The 14,884-nt window shown below is 37.9% G+C and overlaps 1 non-coding gene across 1 annotated transcript; it reads right to left on the bottom strand.

The window, feature by feature from the left end:
- Positions 1-2,673: 2,673 nt before the first annotated feature.
- On the bottom strand, positions 2,674-2,780 carry LOC141663056 (small nucleolar RNA R71). Its single transcript, XR_012551142.1, has one exon. It is a non-coding gene; the product is annotated as a small nucleolar RNA R71 (small nucleolar RNA).
- Positions 2,781-14,884: the final 12,104 nt, after the last annotated feature.

Genomic DNA, 14,884 nt, shown 5'->3' with positions numbered 1-14,884 from the left:
GGTAGAAGGCTTCCCTCATGAGCCCTACCTCCATCGGTCTATCCACTTCTTCCTTGAGGGCCTCTTCCCTCTTCCCACTAATCGGCCGTATCTTCTGTCTGACCCCCTTTTCCTTGGATCTAAGTTCAACCGGTGGCACATGACATTAGGGTCGATCCCCACCATATCAGAATGTTACCACGCGAAGACGTCTAAATTATTCTCAAGAACTGAGCCAGGTCTTCTTTGAGCTTGGGGCTTAAGTTATAGCCAATTCTGAGTACCTTGGAAAGATTATTTGTATCTGCCAAGATGGGGATCGTGCCCTCTGTGGTCCTGGCCTGCTCAACCATTGGGGGAATTCCCTGGTCCAAGTCTGCCTGAGCCATACTAGTTTCCCCCAATTATGTGATTGTTAAGTCTTCTGCCACCTCGAGCTCGGGCTCATGAGCTTGACCCGAACTCACCAAACCCTCAGCAGTTATGGTGACCCCGCGGGTGAATCCCTTTCCTTTCCTCTCGCATCAACTTGCTTGGGGCTCTCTTCATCATCACTTGCTTCCTCTACAATCCCTTCATGCACAACCATGATAGGATGAGAGGCTTCCATTAGCAAGACCCCTGTTAAGTGGCATTTATATCCACTTCTAACGCTTCGTAAAGCTTTGAATTGATGTTCTGTACTCGAGTTATTTGTATATTTGATGCGTTTTTGTAGTGTTTTTGCATTTCAAGCATAGTTGGAGGAATCAGGAGATTTAACATTGTTTTGATGCTAAAATGGTGTTAGGAAGGTGTCATGAAGATCGCTTGTGCAAAGACCGTCAAGAACTAGCAATTAAAGAGAAGCAAAATCAGAAGTTTTTCCAGAAGGACGGCGCGCCCGCGCTGGGCTAGCGCGCAGCCGCGCCAGAAGTACAGAAGGTCAGCGCGCACGCGCTGGTGAAGCGCGCGGCCGCACTAGGTCGGGATGAAAGAATCCCGATTCTCTTACAATTCTAAGTTTCTGGGCTTCTAATCTGCATGGGATGCTATATAATGATAACTTAAGATCATTTTTTCAAAGAGGAGACATAACAGAGCTTAAAGAGAAGACGACAAGAAGACCTATAGCATAAATTCAACCAAGGCGAAGAAGACCTAGTTTATTCTTATGATTCTTTGTTCTAAGTTGTAATCTTGGATCCTCGTTTCTTGTTTTGTTGAACCTATACTCTTGTTTAACGTACTTTGATTACTATTAGTATTTACAAAGACTTAGTTTATTATACCATGCTTTCGTCGGAACCCAAATTGATGATGAGTCCGATTATGGGCTAATCATTATCGTGGGGTTCTAGCGAATTTACTTATGGATTTTTTTAGTTGATTTATTTCAATAATTTAGTGTGTGGTGATTGTATGATAACCTAGTATTGATTGTGTTTATTCGTCTTATGAGCGTCACAAACTTATTAGATAGCATGTTAATCTCTAATGAAGCGAAAGTGAATGTAGGGGTTTAGAACTTGCCATGCTAGCATAGGTTCATTTATTTGATATGCATGATTCGTAGGTAATTTTAACCATCTTACTTGCCATATGTAATCATGATAGATAACTTGTGCGTTAAACCGTTATGTTGTCAAATTCTATAGACATATAGGGACTCAATATAATTGGTATCTATTCAGCTTCTATCTCTTTTGTGGATGTCTGGTAGTAGGGTATTCGTACAATGAAAGTTGGCATTTACTAGTTTCATGTTGTCTGATTAGTGTCATCACCATTGCATGCTAAGGTTAAGAATAAAAAGGCTATTGAATGAAGTAGTAATAAAGTTAGAATCCCATGTTTGTGTCATATAGTAATCAATCCCTTTTAATCTCTTAGTTAATGTTCTTTAGTATAATCTCTTAGTTAATCGCAGTTATAAACAATCTCAAATTGTGATCATCTTAGCATTGAATAATAACCATAACATTGTTTTATAAGTACATTGATTAAAATTAACCTAAACCAGTCTCTGTGGCAATGAACTAGAAATAACTCTATATTACTTGCGATCGCGTATACTTGCGTGAATATTAGCGCGGGTTTTTATCCTAACAAGTTTTTGGCGCCGCTGTCGGGGACTCGGTGTAAAGTTTTCATTTATGTGCTTGACATCAGTGTTCGTTAAAGTTTATTGACTCGAATATTTTACTTGTTGCTTTTTCAGGTACTCTAGATAGCCTTCGAAAGAGAACACTAGAAAAAGCAGAGGAGGAAGTAGTTGAAGAAATCTTTGTTGAGGAAAAAGTTAAAGAAGAAGCTCTTGTTGCAATGGGTGAACCAGAAGCAAATACAAAGGCTTTGATGCACTATTCTCAACCGAATATCAATGATATTCAGTCTAACATTGTCCGATCATCCATCACGGCTAACACTTTTGAAATTAAAGCTAGCACGATTCAGATGATACATAATTCAGTTCAGTTTGGGGGTTCTCCAACAAGAGATCCCAACATGCATATTAGAGATTTCATCGAGATCTGCGACACTTTCAAATTCAACAATGTTACTGAAGATGTTATTAAGATAAGGCTTTTCCTGTTTTCTCTAAGGGATAAAGCTAAGAGCTGGTTACATTCTCCACCTCCAGGCTCTATCACCAAATGGGAAGAACTCGCTCAAAAATTCCTTACTAAGTTCTTTCCTATGGCGAAGACAACTGCAATCAGGAATGCTCTTACTCAATTTGCACAGCAGTCTGGAGAGTCATTGTGTGAGGATTGGGAGAGATATAAGGATATGCTTAGGAAGTGTCCTCACCATGTGATGCCTGACTGGATGATCATTAACTGCTTCTATAATGGTTTGGGTGCAACTTCTTGACCCATGCTTGATGCAGCATCAGGTGGAGCCTTGTGGGCTAAAAGCTATGATAAAGCTTACAAATTGATTGAACTGATGGCTGCTAATGAGTACCAGAATCCTTCTCAAAGACTAACTCAAGGCAAGGTAGCAGGAATTCTGGAGGTAGATGTAGCTACTGCTATAGCTGCTCAACTTAAGGCTTTGATGATGAAGGTGGATTCTTTGGCTAATTATGGAGTTAATCAGATCACTAGTGTCTGTGAGCTTTGTGCTGGTGCCCATGAGACGGAGCAATGTGCTATTTCTAGTGAATCAGCTCAGTTCATGAGCAACTTTCAGAGGCCGCAACAACCAGTTCCAACCACCTATCATGTAAACAACCGCAATCATCCAAACTTCAGCTGGAGCAATACTCAGAATGCGGTACAACAGCCTTATCAGCAGTATGCAGCAAACCAATACAACCATCCTGGTTTTCAGCAACCACAATATGCACCAAGACAACAACTCCAGCTGTAACAATCTAATGAAAAATCTGAATTGGAGGAGTTGAGGCTCATATGCAAGAGCCAAGCGGTGTCTATCAAGACCTTGGAGAATCAAATTGAGCAGATTTCCAATACCTTGCTGAATCGTCAACTTGGCTCACTACCTAGTGACACAGGAGTTCCAGCCAAGAAGAAAGCTAAAGAACAGGTTAAGGCAATCACATTGAGGTCTGGGAAGGTTGCAAATCCCGAAAAATCTCAAGTTTCGGAAGATGTAGCTGTGGCTGAGGAAGAAGTGCAGAAGGAATGTTAGGAATATGTCGTGTACTTGATGATAAGCTTAACAAAACAGTCACATGTGTCGAGTGTTTGCAAAAGGAATATGGCAAACTGTTTAGCAGGGTTTGAGAACAAAGAAGCATTACCATTTACATGCTATTATGAAGATTTTCAAAGATGCTGGAATAGAGTAGTGAAGCAGCATGGAGTTAGACTTGATAGGTTTTTTTTATTATCTTATCTTATTCTATGTAAACTTGGTGATATATAAACCAAGTGTAGCAAGTAGAATAACAACAACAACAACAAACTAAGCAAACACATTTTTAGCAGAGAAACATTTGTAAGCTGTATCCTATAGCATTTCTCTGTAGTTTTGTTTGTTCACATGTAAATCAGCTGTGAGCTATTCAAGCTTCACAGGGTTCTCTTGTGGATACATTCAAATCCACCAGAAATTTTTAAAGACCTGAGTTTTTATTACTTTATGTTTGATTAACTTAACTCTATATTCCGCACTTTACAAATCAAACAGTTAGATATAAATTGAGTTAGAACTATTTTTCATAAATCTCAAAAAGTAGCCAGAATTATATTCAACCCCCCTTCTATAATTCTTGTTGTATTGTTAGGGAATAACAATTGGTATTAGAGCAAGCTTTTGAAGTACAAAAAGTTTAAAGATCACAACAAAACAGCAAGATGAACAAGAAAGATGTTGGAGTGAAGATTCCATTTCTGGACAAAGACAATTATCACCACTGGAAGGTGAAGATGCACCTACATCTTCTTTCTCAAGATGAGGCCTATGTAGATTGCATAGAGAGAGGTCCTTATATGCCAATGAGAGCTGCAATAGGCAATGAACCATCTGTTCCCAAGCCTAGTCATGAATGGTCAGATCCTGATATTGAGCAAGTCAGGAAAGACAAGAAGGCCATGAATATATTATTCAATGGAGTTGATGGTGATATGTTTGATAACATCATTAACTGCAAAATAGCCAAGGAGGTTTGAGATACAATTCAGATTATCTGTGATGGTACTGAGCAAGTAAGGGAGAATAAAATGCAGCTATTAATTCAGTAATATGAGCACTTTCATTGTGAAGATAGTGAGTCTCTCACTGACATTTTTAGTAGATTTCAAAAACTGCTAAATGCTCTGAAGTTGCATGGAAGAGTCTATCAGACAAAAGACTCAAATCTCAAGTTCCTTAGATCTCTTCCAAAGGAATGGAAACCAATGACAGTCTCATTAAGAAACTCTCAAGATTATAAGGAGTTTACTCTGGAGAGACTGTATGGCATCCTGAAAACTTATGAGCTTGAAATAGAGCAAGATGAGAGGATGGAGAAAGGAAGGAAGAAAGGAGGGTCCATAGCACTGGTTGCTGAGTTGGAGAAAGAGAAAGAGCTGAAGGTAGAAGCTGTTGACTTCAAAGGTCTGTGAAAATAAGGGCAAGGGCCTGGTAGCTGAAAATGAATATTCTTTGAGCTAAGATGATATGGATCATATTGATGAACATCTTACATTTCTTTCCAGAAGATTTTCCAAGCTCAAGTTCAAGAAGAACTTTGCAGCAGCTAAGCTAAATAGAAACATGGTGGATAAAACAAAATTCAAATATTTCAAATGCGGCTTGGCAGGGCATTTTGCTAGTGAGTGTAGAAAGTCAGATTACAGCAAGAAGAAGTTTGAGCCTGTGGATTATAACCAGAAGTATTTTGAATTGCTCAAACAAAAAGAAAGGGCTTTTATTACACAAGAAAATGATTGGGCAGTAGATGGATTGGATGAGGATGAAGATGTCAGCTATGTAAATCTAGCCCTAATGGCCAAATCTGATGAAACAGAAACAAGTTCTTCAAGTAATCAGGTAATTACCACTAACCTAGCTCATTTATCTAAAGCTGAGTGTAATGATGCAATTAATGACATGTCTACAGAACTATATCATTTGCGTGTTACGCTTAAGTCTCTCACTAAGGAAAATGCTAAAATTAAAGAAAACAATCTATTTTTAAGTGAGAGGAATAATGTGCTAGAGTCTCAGTTTATTGAATTTGAGAAATTGAGAATATTATGTAAGATTGCTAAGGAGGAATTAACTGAGTCCTTGAAGAAATAAGAGATTTTGAAAAAGAAACTTGAACGAGAACATGAGGTGATTAAGGCATGAAAATCATCTAGAGATGTTCATGCTCAAATCACCAAAGTTCAAGGTATTAAGTCCTTTTGTGATGCATCCTGGAAAAAGAGTAAGGAGAAGCTGGAATCCAATTTGGTTGAAGGATTGCTAACAGATGTGGACTCGACGGATGATGAGAGTCATCCGTCGGATAACCAAAAGGATTATCCGTCGAGTGACACAAATCCTCATCCGTCGGCTGTGAGTAAACCTGTGAGCAAAGCCAAACTTTCCAAGTTAAATGAAAAGTATGGATCAGTTTCCAAAAACTTTGTTTCAGGAGAATCAAATCAAGTGAAGAAGGAGAAGAAAATGAATGTTGGTCATATGTCTATCAAGCAATTGAATGACAGATTAGAAAAGATTGAGGTTAAAACAGAAACTAAAAAGAAAAATAATAGAAATGAGAAAGTAGGGATTAACAAACATAACAACTACACACCTGATAAATATGGTCCAAGAAAAATCTGTGTTAAGTGTGGTAGTGTTAATCATCTGTCTGTTAATTGCAAACTTGCTATGCCTACTCCTATATCTGTACCATCTTCTTTTCCCAACATGAATACCATGCCTCCTATGCCTATGAATGCTATGTCTGCACAGAATATGAATACACAATTTGCTAATATGCCATTTGCACCTAATCCTTATTATGTTGCATTTAGTATGCCTCAAATGCCATTTAGAATGCCTTACTGGAATAACATGTTTGCAAATAGCATGCCTTTTCCTGTTAATCAAAATATGCATGATAATTCTATTTTAATGACTGGTTTCAAAGGTCCAACTCAGATGACTAAGGATGAATCTGATATCCCCAAGTCAAATGAGATCAAACCTAAGAAACAAAAGAAGAAAGCTAACAAGGAAGGACCCAAGGAAACTTGGGTACCAAAATCAAATTGATTTGGTTTTGATGTGTGCAGGGAAACAAAAAGAATCTGTGGTACTTGGATAGTGATTGTTCAAGACACATGACTAGAGATTCTACTCTGCTCACCGAGTTCAAGGAGAGAGATGGCCCAAGTATTACTTTTGGAGATGACAGCAAGGGTTATACTGTGGGATATGGCTTGATTTCTAAAGACAATGTCATCATTGAGGAAGTTGCCTTAGTGGATGGTCTCAAGCACAATTTGTTGAGTATTAGCCAACTTTGTGATAAGGCAATTCAGTAACCTTCAATTCAGAAGCCTGTGTTGTGACAAACAAAAGGAGCAACAAAGTGGTTCTCACTAGAGTGAGAAAAGGAAATGTGCACCTAGCTGACTTCAACTCATCAAATGCAGAATCTGTCACGTGTCTTCTCAGTAAAGTAAGTCAAGATGAAAGTTGGTTGTTGCACGAGAAGCTGTCCCATCTAAACTTCAAGACCATGAATGAGCTTGTCAAGAAAGAACTGGTTAGAGGTATTCCTCAAGTGGAGTTTTCTAAGGATGGACTGTGTGATGCCTGCCAGAAAGGAAAGCAAATTAAAGCATCATTCAGGAAGAAGCTTGATTCAATAATTGGAGAACCTCTACAATTGCTACATATGGATTTGTTTGGACCAGTCAATGTGTTGTCCATCTCAAGGAAAAGATTTTGCCTAGTAATTGTAGATGATTTCTCAAAGTTCTCTTGGACATATTTCCTAAAGTCTAAAGATGAGGCTAGTGATATCATCATCAATCACATAAGGCAAGCCAACAATCATCCAGATTTCAAAGTTAGAAGAATCAGGAGTGACAATGGAACTGAGTTCAAGAATTCTATTATGAGAGCATTTTGTGAAGAGAATGGGATTATGCATGAGTTTTCAGCAGCAAGAACTCCACAACAAAATGGAGTAGTGGAAAGAAAGAACATATCATTTATTGAAGCTGCAAAGACAATGCTTGAAGAATCAAAGTTACCAATATACTTCTGGGCTAAAGCTGTAAATACTGCATGCTACACTCAGAATATTTCTTTGATTAATCAAGCAAAGTATATGACACCCTACCAATTGTTCAAGAACAAGAAACCAACTCTAAATTTTCTTTATGTCTTTGGCTGCAAATGTTATATCTTGAGAAATCAAACTAATCAAAATGGAAAGTTTGATGCTAAAGCAGATGAAGGAATTTTTCTTGGATATGCTGTTGGTAAAGCATATAGAGTCTACAATCTAAGAACCAACATTGTTATAGAATCAATACATGTTCTGTTTGATGATAAGAAGATTGAAGGACTGCATGATGGAGATTACCATGAGAGCCTCAAATTTGATAATGTGGAGATGATTAGTGATGACAATGATGATGAAAGTGATCAAGGAACAGTATCAAAGGATAATACAGAAAAATCTACTACCAATGAAGCACAAAATTCAACATCTGTCGAGTTGCAAAATGCTTCATCCGTCGGGAGATAATCTGCTTTATCCGTCAGGAGACAATCAGCTTCATCCGTCGGAACTCAAAATGCACCATCCTTCGGGTCATCAAAAGAAGCTGAAAGTCAGAATAGATCACTTACAGAAAGTTCCCCTTTCTCAAATCAAAGATCCATAAACTCAGGGGGAGTTTCTAATAATCAAAATTCAGTTACACATCAAGACAGCAATGAGGCCTCTTCATCTAGAGCTAATCTACCTCAATAAAGAAAATGGACAAAAGATCACCCCTTTGAGCTCATCATTGGTGATGTATCTTCTAGAGTTCAAACAAGGAGAGCAACTCAAGAAAAATGTCTGTATAGCAGCTTCCTATCTAAGGATGAACCAAAGAAGGTAGAAGAAGCTCTGTTGGATCCTGATTGGATTTTAGCTATGCAGGAGGACCTAAATCAATTTGAAAGGAATAAAGTATGGAAGCTAGTACCCAAGCCTAAAGGAAAGAATCCAATTAACACCAAATGGGTATTTAGAAACAAGATGGATGAAAATGGCATAGTGGTCAGGAACAAAGCTAGATTGGTTGCGAAGGGCTATTGTCAACAAGAAAGAATAGATTTTGATGAAACTTTTTCTCATGTTGCAAGATTTGAAGCCATCAGAATTTTCTTAGCCTATGCAGCCCATGCCAATTTCAAGGTCTATCAAATAGATATCAAGAGTGCCTTTCTAAATGGAGATTTGGAGGAGGAAGTCTATGTCAGTCAGCCTCCTGGTTTTGAAGATCCAAATTTCCCAAATCATGTCTACTATCTTTTGAAAGCACTCTATGGACTGAAGCAAGCACCTAGAGCCTGGTATGACACTTTATCAAAGTTCCTTTTGGAAAATCACTTCACAAGAGGTACTGTGGATAAAACTTTATTCTTTAAAAATGTTAATGGCTCTAGTATACTTGTTCAAATTTATGTAGATCATATTATATTTGGCTCAACAGATGAAAAACTTTGCAAAAAGTTTTCCAAATTGATGCAAAGTAAGTGTGAAATGAGCATGATGGGAGAACTAACTTACTTTCTTGGTTTACAAGTTAAGCAAGTTAGTGATGGAATATTCATTAGTCAAACTAAATACATTAATGATCTTTTAAAGAAGTTTGATCTAATGGATTGCACCTCGGTAAAAACTCTCATGGCCACTACAACTAAGCTTGAATTAAACACTACTGAAAAGTCTGTGGATATTTCAAGTTATAGGGGCATGGTTGGCTCACTTCTGTACTTAACAGCTAGTAGGCCAGATATAATGTTTGCTACTTGTCTTTGTGCTAGATTTCAGGTTAACCCTAAAGAATCTCACCTAGTGGATATTAAGGGAATTTTCAGATATCTCAAGGGAACACCAAAACTTGGCATTTGGTACCCTAGAGATTCTGGTTTTGATCTAACTAGTTATTCAGATGCAGATTATGCAGGTTGTAAAATAGACAGAAAAAGTACAACAGGAACCTGTCAATTTGTAGGAAACAAGCTTGTGTCCTGGTTAGGTAAAAAGCAAAACTCAGTTTCCACTTCTACAGCTGAAGCTGAATATATTGTTGCTGGTAGTTGCTGTGCACAAAAGTTTATGGATGAAAAACTAATTGTTGGACTATGGTCTACAAGTGGATAGGATTCCTATTTTCTGTGATAACACAAGTGCAAATGCCATCATTGAAAATCCAGTACAACATTAAAAAACAAAGCACATAGACATCAAGTACCACTTCATAATGGAACATGTGATGAATGATACTGTGGAACTGCATTTTGTTCCAAGTGAAAACAGCTTGCAGATATATTTACCAAGCCACTGGATGAATCCACCTTTTCAAGGTTGGTAAGTGAATTAGGTATGCTAAATTTTTCTTGAATCATTTCAGATATTTTGCAAGTTGTTATGTAGCCAGAAATTTAATTGATTTTTTCTGTTTTGGATGAAATTTTTGCTAAGTGAAAATTTACATCCCGATGGATGATCATTATCCATCGAGTTTGATCATCCGTCGAAATATAATTTGTCAATAAAATCAATTATTTTTCTGGAATATTTTATAACTCGACGGATAACTGATTTATCCTCATCCGTCGAATTGTCTCAATCCTAGTCGTTAATTTCCTGAACATTATCCATCGAGTATACTTACAGCTTGTAAGCATGACACGACGGATAAGTAACATAATTTTTACAGTTTATTTATTTTAAAACTGCTATTTTGGGAAATTTTTATTGGTTACTTTATTTTACTTTATTATTTTTGACAGTTATTTTCTGAGATAGTATAAAAGCAAATTCACTTTTATTCATTTCTTTTATCATTCTCAAAATTCAATTGCTCTAATTTCTTTCTTCTCAAAAGCAAACTCTCTCTCTGCAAATTCCAAACCTCTAACAATGGCACCTGTAGTGAAAATCATGTCTCAAACCGGTTATATCTATGAGAAAAACAACTTCTCAGCTTTGGTGAACAAGGAAATTCAACAGTCCGGTGACTATCACAAAATGAAGGATTTTGTGAAGAACTGCAAACTCAACTATGCCATGCTGGAATCACCCACAATTTATTGTGAGGTTGTTGAAGAGATATGGACAACCGCAGTGTACAACTCGACAGACAAGACCATCACATTCACTCTGAAAGGTAAGCAGTTTTGCATAAATAGTGATATTGTTAAAACGTGCTTCAAGGTCCCTGATAATACTGTAACTGCTCCACACACAGACACGGACATTGTTAATATGCTTAATTCCATGGGCTATGCACTCACTACTTCTAAATTAAGTGAAATTAGGAGGTTGGGTCTTAGGAAGGAATGGAGTTACCTGTGTGATGTAGTGACTATGGTGTTTTTTGGTAAAGTTAGTAACTTTGACTCTATAAACATTTTTATGCTTAACATGCTTTACATGCTAGTTACTGATAAGTACTTTAATTTCAGTGATTTGGTTTTGTTTGAGTTAGGCTTTAAGTTAGGAGAGGTCAATAAGAGAAGTAAAAGTGTCTACTATGCTAGATTCTTTATGATGCTTGCTAACCATCTTATTGAAGATATTGTGATTGAGAACCCAATCAACAAGTTAAATTGTGGGGTTCAAGAAAGAAGGATAATTACAGATTTAAATAGAGCAAACCATCACAAGGAGGTTCCCTTATACTACTTTCCAGTAATGGACGGACCTCAGGTAAGTGAGGTAATTTCTTCTGTCTCCACTTTTCCAACCTCACAAACTTTTTTACTTTCTAGTGAGCTATGACAACTATGTCAATGACCCAACAGTTGCCTACCCAAGCTACCAAACCAACAAAAGTTCCTAAATCTAAAGCTAAGGAAGCCCCCTCTGATTTCTTTCAAAAGAAATCAGTTATAAAATCCACCAAACCTAAAGAGGGGAGTGTGAAGGTGGGCAAGAAAGGTGAGGGATAAGGTGAAAATCAAAGAAGCCCTAAGAATAAGGTTGGTGAGAAGAGTGTACCCAAGCCTAGCCACACCACAGTTTCCCAATAAACTGTGGTTGTTAATAAGGATATTAGCTCATTACTGGTTTCATCCTCCCAAAAGGATGTTACTATTGAAACAAGCTCCCAACCAGGAGCACAGGCCAAGAGGGGTAGGGACACTAGCTCACCATAAACTTATGCCAGAAAGAAAAGATTAAAAACCCTTGGGGATGCACAGGGCTCACACACTGTGCAAACTGGTGCAAAAGACCCAGTCACTGCACCTTCTCAAAGTCAGGTTGATATGGCTCCAATAAATGTGGAGTCATAGCCAAAATCTCTTATAATTGAAGCACCTGAAATACCAAACTCTCCCACACACTCATTGGATGTTGATATGATTCATACATCTCAACCAAATTCTCTATCTTTAACTCTCTTGGAGAAGCCAAAAATCCATGCAAGTGAGCATCATCTTCTAGATGACTTGTTAGCTCACTTGCCATTTCTTTCTGAGACTGTTGAGATATCTGTGCCAAAATTTTCATCAATCTGCACAGAGTCTACAATAGTCTCCACTCCAAACTCAATTATTTCTTCTATCCCGATGGATATTTCTCATCCGCCGAGTAGTGATTGTTTCCCGACGGATAAACTTAACAGTAGTTATCCGTCGGATTGTCAAACTACTAACCTGATGGATGTTCCTCATCCGTCGGGTGTCTCTGCACAACTTCAAATTTCATCTATTCTTACAAGTGCAGAAGACTTAGTAGTAGTGCAATCACTCCTAGGACTGAGAGAAGGGAGTGATTTGAGTGAGAGTTTGGGTTGTTCCCAAGAAAAAGGAGAGGTAAAGAGTGATCTAATGCAGTCCATTTCTCCAGGACTGGCAAAAGTGAGTGAGAGGAGTCCCACCTTAGATGGTGAAGGTGAGGGTGTGAGGGTGGGGAGCCAAGGTGAGACCTTGATGCAAGAAAATAGAGATAATGAGAGAAATGCAGGTATAGGAGATATAAGGGTGGATGTCATTGCAAGTGAGTTAATATTATGCAGGATGCAGACAGGGAGGGACTATTTCAGCAAAGTCAAGCTGTTATAGATTCTACCTCCTTGAATGCTGAGACATTTACTCACCCTGTTCCAGCATATCAACTTCTAGCCGGACAGGGCAATGATAATGCAGAAATGATGCTAAACTTGGTGCACACCACACAATCTATGCAAAGAGCAAAGGATGTAATCACAGCTCTACCCTCTACAGCTAGTGATATTGACTATGAGACTGGTGGTTCAGAAGATTTCTTTGGTGGTGAAGGTGAGGAAAGTGAAGGAGAGCCAATGGATATAGGGGGAGAAGTAGGCCCTAGTTCCAGATTAGGCATGCCATCATGGGCCTTCTCCAAGAAATGTGATGAACATCATTTTAAGACCACAATTATCCACCTTATTAGTCAAACACAGTATGCTCTTCAGTCATCCAACAATGCTAGCACCAAGAAGCTTCTGCAAGCACATCTTGCTTCTCTCCAACTACAACAAATCCAAGGTTTCCAACATAATCAGGATATCATTTCTATCAAAATAGAGATTACTCAAGTGAAGAAGGATATAGCTGATAGATTAGATGCAAAACTTCTAGAAGCTACAATGCTTGATATCAAAAGACAACTCAGGAAGAATTCTGATCTTGCCAAAAAGATAGATTTCTTGGATACCAGAATGACATCAATGGAAGCCTTTCTAACAGCAATTCATCTACACGAAGCACAACAAAAAGACTTGCTTCAAAGGCTAGTGGCAACACAAACCTCCTCTTTTACTCAACTTGCTGATAACAAAAAGGGGGAGAAAGAAACCTCTTCTAAGGGGGAGAAAGATAGCTCAATTGTCTTATTCAGTCATGGGGAATCAAGAAGTGAGGGGGAAAAAGTGCTCAATATTCAAGTAAGTAAAGCAATTGTGCCAACAATTGTTTTCACAAAGCCACCTGCTAAAGATAACATAGATCTAATCAAAGAAGCAACAGCCAATTTGAGAGCAGCTGAGAAGAAGCAATTGAGTCCAATCAATTAGAAGAAATTGATGAGAACATCCAGAAGATATTTGGCCCAACACAGAAGCCAGACAAAGTCTTTAATCATCACTCTAAAGTCATGAAAATCTCTGTGAATGATATAAGTATGAACTATCTGGAAAGGGGTCAAACTTCCTGTATCAAATATCCAAAGAAAGATCTCATCATGAAGGCCAAATGAAATTATTCTAAGTTTTCAGACAAGAATCCTATGGATACAGCGTTTGAGATACTAAATCCAGATGAAAAGAAACTGTTGTCAAGATCTATTATATTCTACAAGGATCCAGCTGATTCAGCATTGAAAAGAAGAATTTCCAAAATTTAAAGAAATGGTAAGGAGATTTGTGTGGTGGTTGGACACCCACTATTTGTGGAAGCTAAGAAAGAAGAGAAAGAAAGAATAAGGCTAGAAAAGAAGCAAGCTGCTTTGAATGCTAAGAAGCAAAAGAAAAAAAAGAACAAGCTGATATTGGCCAAGCTTCAAGCTGTAAAAACCACAACAGAACCTCCTATACAACCAACTGTAATCACTAAACCTAAGGATCTGAAAATGCAAGAAGAATCATAGCAGAAAAAAAGATTTAGATACAAACTTCATTCCAAGAGGAAAGTGAACTTTAATGATGAGGAATTGGAAGATCGGTTTCCCAAAAAGCCTACAAGTACAAATCAGACATCAAAACCCTCAATGGTATTTGAAGAATTTAAAGTGGTTGATCCAATAAGGAATATTTATGGTGAACCAATTGTTCCTAAGGATGAGCCAGTAGACTGGGATAGTTTACCAATTCTTGAGCTAAATTTACCCATCTTCAAGACAAAGAAGACAAAGACTAGAGCTAGCAAGAAAGTGAAGCCTGTATCTCTCAAATCCAAAGCTCTAACGAAATCCCAACCCACAGTCAACAAGAGAGATCTCATATACATTTGTGATATCAAGGAATTTTCAGACTTGAATCTTTACTTGGATGAACTGGAAGAAGTAAGAGGAATTGATGCTTACAGACATCTTCCTGAAAGACTGGTATTTAAATACAAGGGAGGGAAAGAGATGACATGGCCTCTTCACATGATTCTCCAAGAAAGCCAATCTGTTCTGATTAAAGTCTACTCATCCTTCAAAAAAAACTTTAGATACAATGTGACTGCAAGAAGAATAGTTCTAAAGAGGATTGAGGAACTAAGGAGTATTAGA

Source organism: Apium graveolens, chromosome 5, assembly GCF_009905375.1.
Source record: "Apium graveolens cultivar Ventura chromosome 5, ASM990537v1, whole genome shotgun sequence".
Classification (NCBI taxonomy): Eukaryota; Viridiplantae; Streptophyta; class Magnoliopsida; order Apiales; family Apiaceae; genus Apium; species Apium graveolens.
Note: the sequence above shows the minus strand (reverse complement) of the source record. Positions and strands in the feature narration are given on the sequence as shown.